The sequence below is a fragment of the Podarcis filfolensis genome, assembly GCF_964270895.1.
Source record: "Podarcis filfolensis genome assembly, chromosome: 1".
Taxonomy (NCBI): domain Eukaryota; kingdom Metazoa; phylum Chordata; class Lepidosauria; order Squamata; family Lacertidae; genus Podarcis; species Podarcis filfolensis.
The window spans coordinates 23,153,202-23,166,048 of record NC_139604.1 but is presented as its reverse complement, the minus strand read 5'-3'; the positions used below and the strand labels follow the sequence as shown (position 1 = coordinate 23,166,048).

The window sequence follows — 12,847 nt, the reverse complement described above, 5'->3', positions numbered from 1 at the left end:
GGGATCCGCCCACTCTATGTTATATCTGAATTTACCTAGGAATCTCTTAGGTCTTATCTACCAAACTATTAAAAAACACTAAAACCCAGTAAAATGTGAAGCAAATGGTTTATATGAAAAATAAAGATGCAAATCCACTGAGAAATATCAGAAGCTTGCTGGATTGTTTTTTTCCACGAGGTGCCAATAAAATATTTTCTAAAGGATAAGTTTTGGTGAAAGCAAATGCAATTCTATGGCAGAGGCAATTTCCGTTCTGCTCTGCAAGATTTCCAGCTAGTACTTTCACGAATGGCAGAACACAATTCCTCATTACACGGTCTCAGTTCTCTCTTGCCTGGTTTCTCAAGTGCAAATTTACTGTGCAGCAGAAATGGTTCACAATCAGCTTTCCCTACCCATTATGCGCACCCCCACAGCTTTGTTTAGAAATATATGCAGACATATAGCAAACATCATTTAAATAACATGTAGGAAGCCCAGTATGTATAGTGACCATAGCATCTTCATCTTTTCCACATACAAATGCCACGGATGTGGTTGTTACCATCCAATGTGGCCATCTGCCTTACATTCATAACACACTTTGGAACTTACATTGAGCAAAAAAAACCTGTGTTTCGTTCTGGAATAAGAAAGTATGGTCATTTCTGTGGCAATTTACAAAAGGAGGTTACTCCTAAACACTCTGGCTTTGATCCCAAGATGACACGAAGGGAAGGAGACAGAGGGCCTTCTCGGTGGTGGTACCTGCCCTGTGGAACGCCCTCCCTTCAGATGTTAAGGAAATAAACAACTAAATGACTTTTAGAAGACATCTGAAGGCAGCTCTGTTTAGGGAAGTTTTCATGTTTGATCATTTATTGTGTTTTTAATATCCTGTTGGAAGCCGCCCAGAGTGGCTGGGAAGGTTCAGCCAGATGGGTGGGGTATAAGTAATAAATTCTTCTTCTACTTCTACTTCTTCTTCTTCTTCCCCACTGTTGAAAAGGTAAGCCACTTTTTTGACCTGACTAAACTCTTTAAGTAGCAGCCACTGGTGTGCCAAACCACCAGAAGAAAAAGGAAAGGAAAGGAAAGCAGTATCGAGAGTCATTCTCAACCCACATTCCGCCAACTGGAGCTGTCACACTATCAAAGAAATCTTATGGATTTTAATCAAATCTGCATTGTAGTGCAAATTAACACTTAAGGGGGGGGGGAATCCATAATTTGCTGAAGAGTGGGGGAGGGGGGAAAGAAGAAGATACCAGCATCTGGAATCAAACAGTTCATTTCTTTATTGAAGGAATACGGTATACATGAATCTGCTAAGAACTACAGTGGTACCTCTGGTTACGAAGTTTGTTTTTTTAAAATGATTTTTATTAATTTCCCCCCAAAAAATCCAATTAATATATCCAATCATAATCCAATTAAAATAAAAAAACTAAAATAAAAAAGACCAAATTATAATTATTGATTTTTCGGAGCTCCCCATAGTCTAGACCTTTGAAGCATATCTCCACATCTCAGACCTGCCTCCCCTCTCTGGTTACGAACTTAATTCGTTCCAGAGGTCTGTTCTTAAGCTGAAACCGTTCTTATCCTGAGGCGCGCTTTCGCTAATGGGGCCTCCTGCTGCGTGCGTGCCCCTGGCGCACGATTTCCGTTCACATCCTGGGGCAAAGTTCGTAACCAGGAGCAGTTACTTCCAGGTTAGTGGAGTTCATAACCCGAAGCGTTCATAACCAGAAGCATTCTTGGCCAGAGGTACCACTGTAGTGGCAATTAGGAGAGGGTAGTTTTAAACCTTTCCTATGAGATGCTTTGGGAAATTAGCATTGATAGCCCAACAGACAATCAGAATGGCTGAAAAATAAATCTCTACAGATCCCCCCAAACCAGCAACTTTGTTCCTCAGCTCCAAAAGTAGTGGGTTGTGTTGTTGTTTTTCAGGGGCAGGTGTATGTGCAAAAACGACTCCTGAAGGTGGGCAAATTCTCAGAACTCCTGGGTGTTGGGGTAGCTAGCCATTAATGACAAGATGGCTGAGAGCCTCTCCTTTCCTCTCGCTTAAAATAAAAGAAAGTTTCGCCACTTTTTCAAGCGGCAGCTAAGCTGCCCTCATCATCTTAAGAGGCATTTCCTTTTAATTTGGTGCAGAATGTTCCATGGGAATTATGGTACATTATGAGATGAGGCTCTTAATCCCAGAGTTGTGGGTTTGAGCCCCATGTTGGGCAAAAAAATCCTGCATTGCAGGGGGGTTGGACTAGATGACCCTTGTGGTCCCTTCCAAGTCTACAATTCTAGGATTCTATGAAACAGAGTGTTGTTTTCCATGATCCAAGCAAACTCCCTACCCTATCGAGTGCCAACTGTACTGTAGTCGCAATGCCCTGCAAGTATATAGGAAAATGCTGCATTGTCTTTACATAAGTCCATAAAAATGTGTGAGATTGTATTCATAATGTATAACTATACCACCTAGCTAGCTAGGGATGATGGGAGTTGTAGTCAACAACAGCTGGAGACCCAAGTTTGGGAAACCCTGCTCTAAAATAAAATTTGTTATTTCAGGATGCACACGCCCTCTTGTTTTAGCATGAATTTAAAAATCAATTACAATATTCAAAATAGCTGCACCTTTAAAGGTTTGGCATATCACAACGAAAGAGTGAAATAATAAATTTACGGTAGTTCACTGAGCTGCACTCAAGAGCTTACTCAAGAGACAGAAAGGAAAGGCTTTCAGGTATTTATGGCGAACAGAGGACATTAAAAAAAACTTGCCAACTAGACCTTGGGTAAATGGAAATCTAATGGGTTTTTGAAACATCTGAGCTCCCTTCAGTTGATTCATGTGGAAAATTTTATATTTATATTTAGCACTGGTCATGTGGATGTGTGTGTAAGATATATATAGAGAGAGAAAGAGATCTGACACTTGGGTCTGTGCCCTGCACTTTTTATAAAGTGTGTCATTGCTAGATCCAGGCAAGGTAATAACCAATTGTTTCACAGAAAAACAAGAGAAATAGGTTGCTAGGTTTGACTGGTGAACAACACTGTGTGTGGAAATAACTAAAACAAGGCAGCCCATGCAGTGTGGTGGATAGGGCCACATTCACATCATGAATTAAAAGCACTAAGATAATTCTGAGACCTGTAGTTAGTTAAGGGTTCTGAGAGTTTTTAGGGCACCTTGATTCTCCTCCCAAAGTTACAACCTCCAGAGTTCCCTGTGAAAAATGATTAATTGTTAAACCGCTCTGCAGTTCTGTGAGGGGAATAAAAGTCTCCTAACAATTCTCAGCACCCTTAGCAAACTACAGTTCCCAGAATTCTTGGGGGGGGGTAAGCCATGACTGCTTAAAATGGTATAAGAGCACTTCAAATGCATGGTGTGAACGTGGCCTGGGTCTAGGAGACCCAACTTCGCATTCCCATTCAGCCATGAAGTTCAATGAGTAATCTTGGGCCAGTCAGGTTCTCTAAGCCTAATCTACCTCAGAGGGTTGTTCCAGGGATAAAATATGGGAGGAACCATATATGCTGCCTTGAGCTCCTTGGGAGGAAATCCTGGATGTAAATATAATAATAAAAAGCATACTATAAATGCAAGTTTGCTAGGTAGAGCAGAGAATAATAGGGTAAGGGTTATGATTACTCCCTCAGACATACCTATGGCAATGTATCTCAAGGTACCGTCTCAGATAGTAAGAGTTGTGGGGAAGATGAGATATCTCACAGATGAGATAAAGCTGACATTTGGACTAAAGAGTGTGGCAGATTGTGATGTCAAGGTACTTTTAACAGACTCAAAGAATGGTTTGGCCACAAGGCACATGAAAGTAACGTAGTCCAGTCAGCCTGCTATACTGAGGCATAATTGCACACACACACACACACAGTGCCCCATTTTTTGCCTCATTTTGCAAAATTACAAGATGCCAGAAGTGTCATGTAGTTACTTAAACTTTTGATACTACCCTTCATTATCTGCATCCCAGTGTGATTCCCAATGGCATAGCAAACACAGCAAACCGAATACCTTGGTTGCAGCAAAAATAACTAAAACATTACTAAGGCACATCACTATAAGAGACTTTTCAAAAGCCTGGGCAAAAAGAAAGGTTCTTCCTGATGCCTAAAGGACAGCAACAGTGATGTCAAGCAAGACCTTTCAGGGGAACATTATCACTGGAGAAGAGAACCTCTCCTTAGCATTGACAGCATTAGCATCAATATGGGAAAGGCAATACGTAGCATTCATAATGTCCCAGTTTTAATCCCTGGCATTTCAGGTAGAGATGGAGAAGGCTCCCATCTGAAACCCTCGCATCAGAGTAGACATTATTGAGCTCTATGGATGGCTTCACTCCATATAAGGCATGAAAGCAAGTGAGTTTTCTACGATTTATTGGAAAATATCCATCACCTATTCAAAAGAGAAAGTATGTTATTCAAGAAGGCAGATGTTTGGACTACAATTCCCATCTGCCCTAACTTCATGAGGGCACCAGACTAGCAAAGGCTGAACCAGAACAAATTCTGTATTATTTAAGACATCCACTAGTTTCACAGGCACAAAATCATTATGAGCAGATTAAATGGTAATGTATTGTTAGCAGTACCCTGGCACCCAAATTACTCAATATACATGCATTTAGGATGCAGGATAGCAATGACCCTTATCTATGGTCATATGCTTCCTTTGACAGTAAGCAGCTGTCCAAAGTAAGCGTATAAGACAGGGATGGGGAACCTGTGGTCCTCCGTACATGTTTGGACTCCAGAACCCATCAACCCAAGGGGGTATGGTTAACAGCAAGAGGTGATGGGTGTTTTAGTTTAGCACCATCGAAGGCCACAGGTTGCTCATCCCTGGTATAAGGAAACACTGGTAATAGAATCAATAGTCCTGATCCACACTTAGTCATGCTTAGCATAGATCCAATGAAACCAATGAGAAGTAAGCTAGCCATGACTAGTTAAGCATTGGTATCAATGGGTCTACTTTAAGCACAACTATGTCTGGCTCTAACACAGTATCGACAGCTTGTTCTATCTTCCATTTTATAAAGTTCCTATATTTCTTGACATGGATGCGAACTGGGCCTTCCACACCCAAACCAACGCTAACCAACAGCTAACACTGGCTCAGGAAAGAAATATGTGTGCTCATGAATTGTATGAACTTTGGGAATATAATTTAAAGCCTAGGAAAGGGGCATAATTTATTAAATTGTTAAATTGTACTAATCTTGAAAACGCACTATTTTCTTTGCTGCAGGCCAACACATACAATCAATCAACCAACCACCGTTTCTACAGTATAATGCAAAACTCAGTAATGTGTTTGCTGACCTTTTCTCAAGCAGTAAAATATCAATTTTGTTTTTGTCACGGTCAGAAGCAATTAGGTTATAAGTTCTGCAAATGCAAAAGTGTGCTTAAAAGCAATGCAGCTCAAAAATGCAGCAAAACACATGATATTTAATAACATGCATATGGGAAACAAGCAATTTCTATTTGCAAAACAACCCCTAATACAAGATCAACCGCCTCAGCATGTGAAACTAGCTCTAGGGGACAATTTCTGGATTACACTCCATTTTCCAACACAACATGAGAAAACTAAAGACTGCAGCACCTAAAGCAGGGGTAGCCAAGAGGGTGTCCTCCAGATGTTGTTAGATTTAATTTAGCATCTTGTTAAATTTAACAACTAGTACTCCATCCAGTCTATTTTAGCTAAAATCAACACACATTTTCCATTACAGTAATAACAACAGTTAGTATAATATATGGTCTTCCCATAGGTATCTGGTTGAGAACCAGATGCTGGACTAGTTGGGAATTTTGTCTGATCCAGCAGGGCGCATCATGTGTTCTTATTATTGTAAAATAGATTTAAAATGGCAAATAATAATAAGGAAATGACAGAGGCCTTCAGAAGTGGGCAAAGGAAGTAGGTGATTGAAAGAAGGGGGCAATGAGCAAGAGGGGGCGCTGTTCAAAAATAATTTAGGGGGCACGTAGATAGGAGAGGCTTTGTGCTACTTACAGAAGAAGTGAAGGAGGCATAGCGTGCAGAACATTCAAGATTTTGATGTCACAGTGCTATTTTCTGTATAACTGCTCACATAAGCTATTTCTATGCCGCAGTCAAGAGATGTCATAGTCGCCTAGTTAACCATGGAGCATATTAGTAAAGAACAGAAATAAAAAATCTCTGCTAATATTTAGATTTAATTAGGCCAGCCTGGCAAAAAAAAAAAAAAAGGCTTATAAAAGTCAAGCACAGTGTGAAATTCCAGCAGCCTATCAAATTCTACTGGGAAAGGGAAGCTATGCAAAGTTACAAATATCACCATGGAAGTCGTGTAAAATACCTATTTTTCTTACAATTTAATGTACTTTTCCAGGTGGCATCAAGAGTTTATCTTCGCAGATAAATGGGTCAAATGCTCCTATCTCATACTTGAGGCTGCCTGTCTGCACATTCCCTACTTCATAAAATATTGCACTGTGGGACAGATCATATAGTCCCTGACGAGAATTTGTGGGGTTTTTTTATTATTTTGCTATAGTAGTAAAATGTATTGTATTGAGTCCACTTTGTGTTCGCTTTCCCCAACTATCCATTCCCCATATATTCTGTAAGAATGATTTTTCTTACGCCTGTTTCAAAATATAGGCATAGTATTTTTATTTTTATTTTGTAGAATCCTGCTAGCTTCAAATTTCTAAAGCTTAAGACTGATTTCATCAATGATAACCTCAAATAGATGGTGGAGGTCAAACAACAGATAATCATATTCTGGTGACAGGAGGTCAACATGACATCTGCCTTCCCTATTTGTCGTTTGCCTACATGATTGAGCACACTTTTCTACCCCTTTAGAAGCTCTGATGCATTTATGGTAATTAGGAGCGTTCCAGTGCGTTTAAATTGCCGACTTAGATGATCATTTTGAAAGGAGTCTCCATTTCTGTTCCAGTTCTGCATCAGGACCAACTCAAGTAACTGAAGGGTCTTTTAATATTCTTTGTTATGAATCTTGACTCAAGATTGTTTCAGCTACTTTTTTTTTGTCCTGCTTTTGTTTTTTTCCTGCAATTGCCTGAGCATTGTCATTCAAAGGAACAGCATCACAGCCATGCAAACAATAAATACATTTGGCAATGTCAGGCTAGGGCAGCTGTGCATGGAAAAGGCGTGCACACACTAGTATTCCCCATGCCCCAAAGCATTTTCTACTGAAATACAAAAGGAAACCCCACACTGCAAACTCTTCTGAAGTGCATCTTGATGCTTCACGTCTGCTGAAGCTGAGAAGCCGGAGTAGCGTTATATAGCAAATCATTCTGATTCAACAAAATAATTGCAATCAGTGACGACATCATCACCTTTACAATAATGAAGAATCCTAATCAACCAGGAACGTATGCCTTGGATGAGCTAAATCATAATTTGCTTTATGGCTTTTCTCATACAGTATTACTCATAAGCCGCAATTCCTCCTATGGCTGTCATATTGATGGGTGGTGGGTGGGAATCACTCTAAAACCTTCATTTCCCTGATGGTTGTAAATTTCTAATTTCTAGCTTAGAACGGCAATGGTCACATATCCCTGCCCGCACTATTACGCTTTCTTCTTTTTCAGGTTTACCCCAATAATAGCCTTGCAGTCCAAATACATTATGACTCCTCTCAGTGTTCTGTTTAGCCTAGCAGAAATGTCCCTGCAAAGTGTCTCCTTGCACTTGTGCCAGCTTTAAATTTCAGAACAGTGCAGAGCATTCTCAATTACGTCAATCTGTATTCCATACAGAGGCAGCGCCGCCGCCGCCGCCTCCTCCTCTCCCACATTTTCTCTCTGTTGCCTTCTTTTTTTCATCCTCACGAACACTGTATTTTGCTTCTGTGCAGATTCATCACATTTAGCGGTTCAGAAACCACCTCCCGCCTTCTCAAAATCACAAACTTTTACGAATGCCAGAATGAGACCCTGGCATAAAGCAAAGTTCATTAGGGGTATAAATACCCCCAAATGAATGTTACATGCTGGTGCAAACTAAGTGTTCTCCCGAAGCATAACCTAGCTGTACAATAGTACGTAAGCAGAGAGGGATTTAATTTACATCATCTTTCATAGAACTGTAGAGTTAGAAGGGACCCTGAGGATCACTTTGACGTCTTTCATGTAAAACAAAATCAAATGTTCAGAAACGGACAGAAGTTGCAAAATCTTTAATTTTTGGAGCAATCTTTCTCACACACACACACACAGAGAGAGAGAGAGAGAGAGAGAAAGAAAGAAAGAGTATTATACATATAAGCATGCCAAAATTTGAGAGTCCTGTTCAAGTTATTTCCACCCCAATCGGAACAAGCAGTCACTAATCTCATCTAGAAATGTTTTTGTACTTTGGCTAGGTTTCCTGCTGAATAGCTTATACTGGTGTTCTTCAGCTGTGACCTGTGCAAAACAGATTCTGCTGTGCAAAACCTTATATAATAACTAGCCTTCATGCAGCTTAACTTGCTTTACTGACATAGTGGACAAATGTACAGTATATACAGTAGCCGCTCTACTGAATGACATATATCTTGCTCAGAGCCAGTATTTTCAAAGGTGCATGTGCAGCAGGATATTTCCAGAAAGGTTTGCTCTCTATTGTTTTTAAAATGTTGGTATTGTCACCTTAGATTAACAGAGAGCCTTTCCCTACAGGTCTCAAAAAAACAACTAATTTTAAAAACAGACTGTAGTCAGGACTTGCAAACTCCGGCCCTGAACAAAATTTGCAGCGCCCACTTTCAGTTTACAAGCATAGATACAATAAAGCCTTCTAGCGCCCCTTTACAACCATTATGGTAATACAAGATTTAGAGCTTTCTCTGTAGATAACATGTTATTTGATTTGCTATTTACCCAGTGCTAGAAACTGAGATATGAAAGCTAGGAGCTAAATGGCACTTTAAACCTAGGTAATGGGTGCAACAACAGAATGATTAGGTGCACTTTTTAAAAAACAAGAATGATAGCTGAAAATGAATGAACTGCAGCTAAAATCTTATGTTCATTTTTCACATGGTCTAGTCCTCATCTGAAGACTTCAAAAAACAAAGCCATGTTTCTTCACCTGCCAGCTCCCTAATATTCTTAAGAGCATGGGTAGGAAAACTAAGGCCTGGGGGCTGGATCAGGCCCAATTGCCTTCTGGATCCAGCCCGCGGAAGGGTCCGGGAATTGCTATGTGGATCGCCAGCACACGTGTTCTTTCCCTCTCTCTTCCTCTCCCTCACATGGGCAGCGGCGCCTCCTCCCTCCCTCCTCTTGGCTTCTCCCCGCCCTGCCTAGAGGAGGAAGGGGGTTGGGCTTTGTTGGTGCCAGCAGCAGCAGCGCTTGAGTGACCGCCATTTTAAGCAGCCCCTTTCCGGAGCCCTTTTGCGTGCCACTCATCGTCCCACCACCGCCACCAGCCCCTGCCGCTCACAAGACACAGGTAAGCAGCCACCAGGGCTCGTATATCAAAAAATATACATTTGGAAAAGGTAAAGGTAAAGGAGCCTTGAACAGTTAAGTCCAGGCAAAGGCGACTATGGGGTGTGGCGTTCATCTCACTTTTCAGGCTGAGGGAGCTGCCATTTGTCCACAGACAGCTTTCTGGGTCATGTGACCAGCATGACTAAACCGCTTCTGGCGCAACGGAACACCGTGACTGGTGACAGAGTGCACAGAAATGCCATTTACCTTCCCGTCGCAGTGGTATCTGTTTATCTATTTGCCCTGGTATGCTTTTGAGCTGCAAGGTTGGCAGAAGCTGGGACAGAGCAACGGGAGCTCACCACCGCCACGCAGATTCAAACCACCGACGTTCCAATCGGCAAGCCCAATTTTGCTCTGATTATTCCTCTTAAAAGTTATCACGTAAGGACTATCAAATGTAAACTTCAGAAAACCTTAAACTGAAATAATGAATTTCCTTTTTCTATTTAACCCAGATGTGGATTTCGGAACCACAACACAATCTTTTCCCCTTTTTCTTTCAAAGTGACAACTCAAAGCTTTAGCTATATTCAAATCAGTTTCAGACAATGCCATTATTTTGCCCACAGTATTGGAAGTAGATGGATGAAGAGTTCAGGGCAGCTGATATCTTGTATTAGTGTAAACATAAAACGTTCACTTTAACAGAATAGAAAGAAGTGGGTTACCAATTTGCTAATATGGATATGTGCCCTACTCAGGACACAGAGGAAAAAACTCTTGACTTACCTTAGAAAAGGACTCTCATAGGCTGCATTTACCTCAATGTAAAAACCAGGGAAAGGGCAATCTTTGTACTGGAGGACAATGCTTGCCCCAATGTAAAACAGATAAGCACCCTATCCCTAACTTCAGATGTTTTAACACAAACTTTTTGGGTAAGCCCATCTTTAAAACATCGAAACTACAATACAAAAGAGCCTCTGTTTCCAGAGAGGAATCCAATACCTGAACTATTGGTAGAGGAGAATCAGGCACATGCAAGGCCTGGGTCAGATGAAACCAAAGATGAAAGATTCTGTTATTAGATCTGATTCACATTCATAGATGAATGGTGTAATGTTCCATGGAGCCAGGAGGGATTTGTCGTTAATAAATTATCCTGTTATTTAAAACCTGTTTAATAGCTAGAAAAGAAGGATAGTATTCTCAAAACCCATAGTCTGATGGGCACAGCAATATTCAGCTGTTCCAAATTGTACATTCGTTTCATTTCACCAATAGCTCCCTAAATCTAGCATGCACCCTGTAAACTAGACATTTTGCAGCAATTGAGGTGCATATAGACTGGTTTGCACCAACAAGGGCTCCCATGGATTGGCAAGCTGCCAAATCCATTTGGCCATGATGCCTGTGAACTGCAGTCCAATGATAACAGAGGACTAGTAAATATAATGTCTTGTTGCTCAGATGCAACTGCCACAGTTGGTGATGTGTTGAAACCCATCAGAAGTTGACTTTTTGGCACCAGGGTGACATATTTTTTGGACTATGCTAACAAAATCATGATTCTTGGGGAGGGGGAAGGATAGGAAAGAACTGCTCCCAGCATTGCACAATCTATAAGCTTTAGAAAAGTAGAATGTGCAGAGAAAAGACCCATATTGTTAAAGGTGCCCCCCCAAGGAAAAAGTATATACAGACTGCATGGGAAATAATGAAATGCTTTTGCAATGCATGGAACCTTTGGGGAGGAAAGGGGTTCAGAAATTAAGTGGCCAATTGTTTGCACTGGGCAAAGGCAGAGAAGAGGAAGATGCTAAAGGTATTTTTAGAGGATAAAGATAGTGAACAGCCTGTGTTCCAAGTATATCATTTCTAGAGGAAAGCTACTGGGAAGCTAGTCTGTTTCTCAATCACTTTTGAGTTTTCTCTGCTGCTACTGTTCACATCACAAAACAATTATAGACTGGTAAAGGGTCTGTAAAATTGAACAGGGTTCTTTTGCCATCCTCTCTCTAACGTTCTGGATCACAATATTGTAAACTAGCAAATATAAGGCTTCTGAGGTTAAGGCAGCTTTTACAAGAAACTTTTGTTTCTGCAAGAAATACTCCTACAAATCGCTTTGCTATATAATGCAAAGCTCTATAAAACTGACTGCTGATCGCTACATAACTTGACTTTTCAACAATGATGAGCACGTATATTTTATTGCAACTGAAAGAAATATTGTTGCTAACATATCTTTTCTTAAACGTTAGCAAAAAGGGGGGGGCGGAGATATATTCCTTTTCATCCGGATGAATAGAGACAGAAGCAAAAACAGCAAGCTGCATTTTGTTTCCCCTGCTCAGAGCTTCTTTTCCGTGTGCTACACTGAGACAAAACAGGTTATGCCCTAGGAAAGCATAAAGAAACATTTTGTCATAGAGCCTCTGGTTGGGAAACACAGCCAAAGCCACAGATATCAAGGTACACAGCTGAACGTACTGCAAGGGGGCATGACCTGGTGGCGGGTGGGGGGTACCATGTGGCCAGACATTGTAACCCTCCCCCAATAGAATGTCCTGAATATAAATAGCAGGTTGGGGTCAGACAATCTCATCACTCGCTTTAAGCATCGACAATGCTTTTCGTAATGCACCGCCTGTGACCTATTCTTCCAGTCTTGCTTTCACTGCTCCAGTCTTCGGACGTACTGTTATAATCTCCAAGACGTACGCCTAAAAACGTACACCTTGGACGGCTATCGCATCCACAGCTCAGCAACTCTTACGCAATGAACTGGTCGTGCGCTGTCTGTCTTCTTGCATTAATTTATTCGTTTCAAAAGGAAGCACGTTCAAGTGCAAACGCCCTCCACCCATATTTCCAAGCAGCAACATGGCTTGGGCATTAGTTTAGGAAGGAAGTGCAAAGTTATCGGCTGCAACATACAACTGAGCTAGCAATGACTTTGCTTTATTTGAACCTCTTCTCTCTAATTCCATGGATTTAGGGCAATACACCAGAGAGGGAAAGGCGTTACATTTGTTTTTGCAAATTGGAATGAAAACAAACAAACTGAGACATTTTTCAAATCCACCGTTTTAAGCCACCTTGAATCCCAAAAGGCATATATGGATAACTACCCTCCCGCTCACTCCACTGGCCAGCCCCCAAAGAACCCCTCCAAAAGACACTTTGCTTAGTTGTCTGCAAGCAACCACCCCAGCTTCTCCCTTCTGTTCCACAGCCCCATTCTGCAACCATTCACCTGCCCTGGCTATACCTTCTTCTTCCTGCTGGGTGAGACTCCAGAGGTAAGAGACCCTAGAGACATTCCACTCTGCCATCAACCTGAGCCTCAACCTGTCTA

The 12,847-nt window shown here is 41.2% G+C and overlaps 1 protein-coding gene across 14 annotated transcripts in view; it reads right to left on the bottom strand.

Moving 5' to 3' along the window:
- OSBPL6 (oxysterol binding protein like 6) overlaps positions 1-12,847 on the bottom strand; it is a 101,185-nt gene that overhangs the window by 51,346 nt on the left and 36,992 nt on the right. The gene's annotated exons all lie outside the window — the stretch shown is intronic.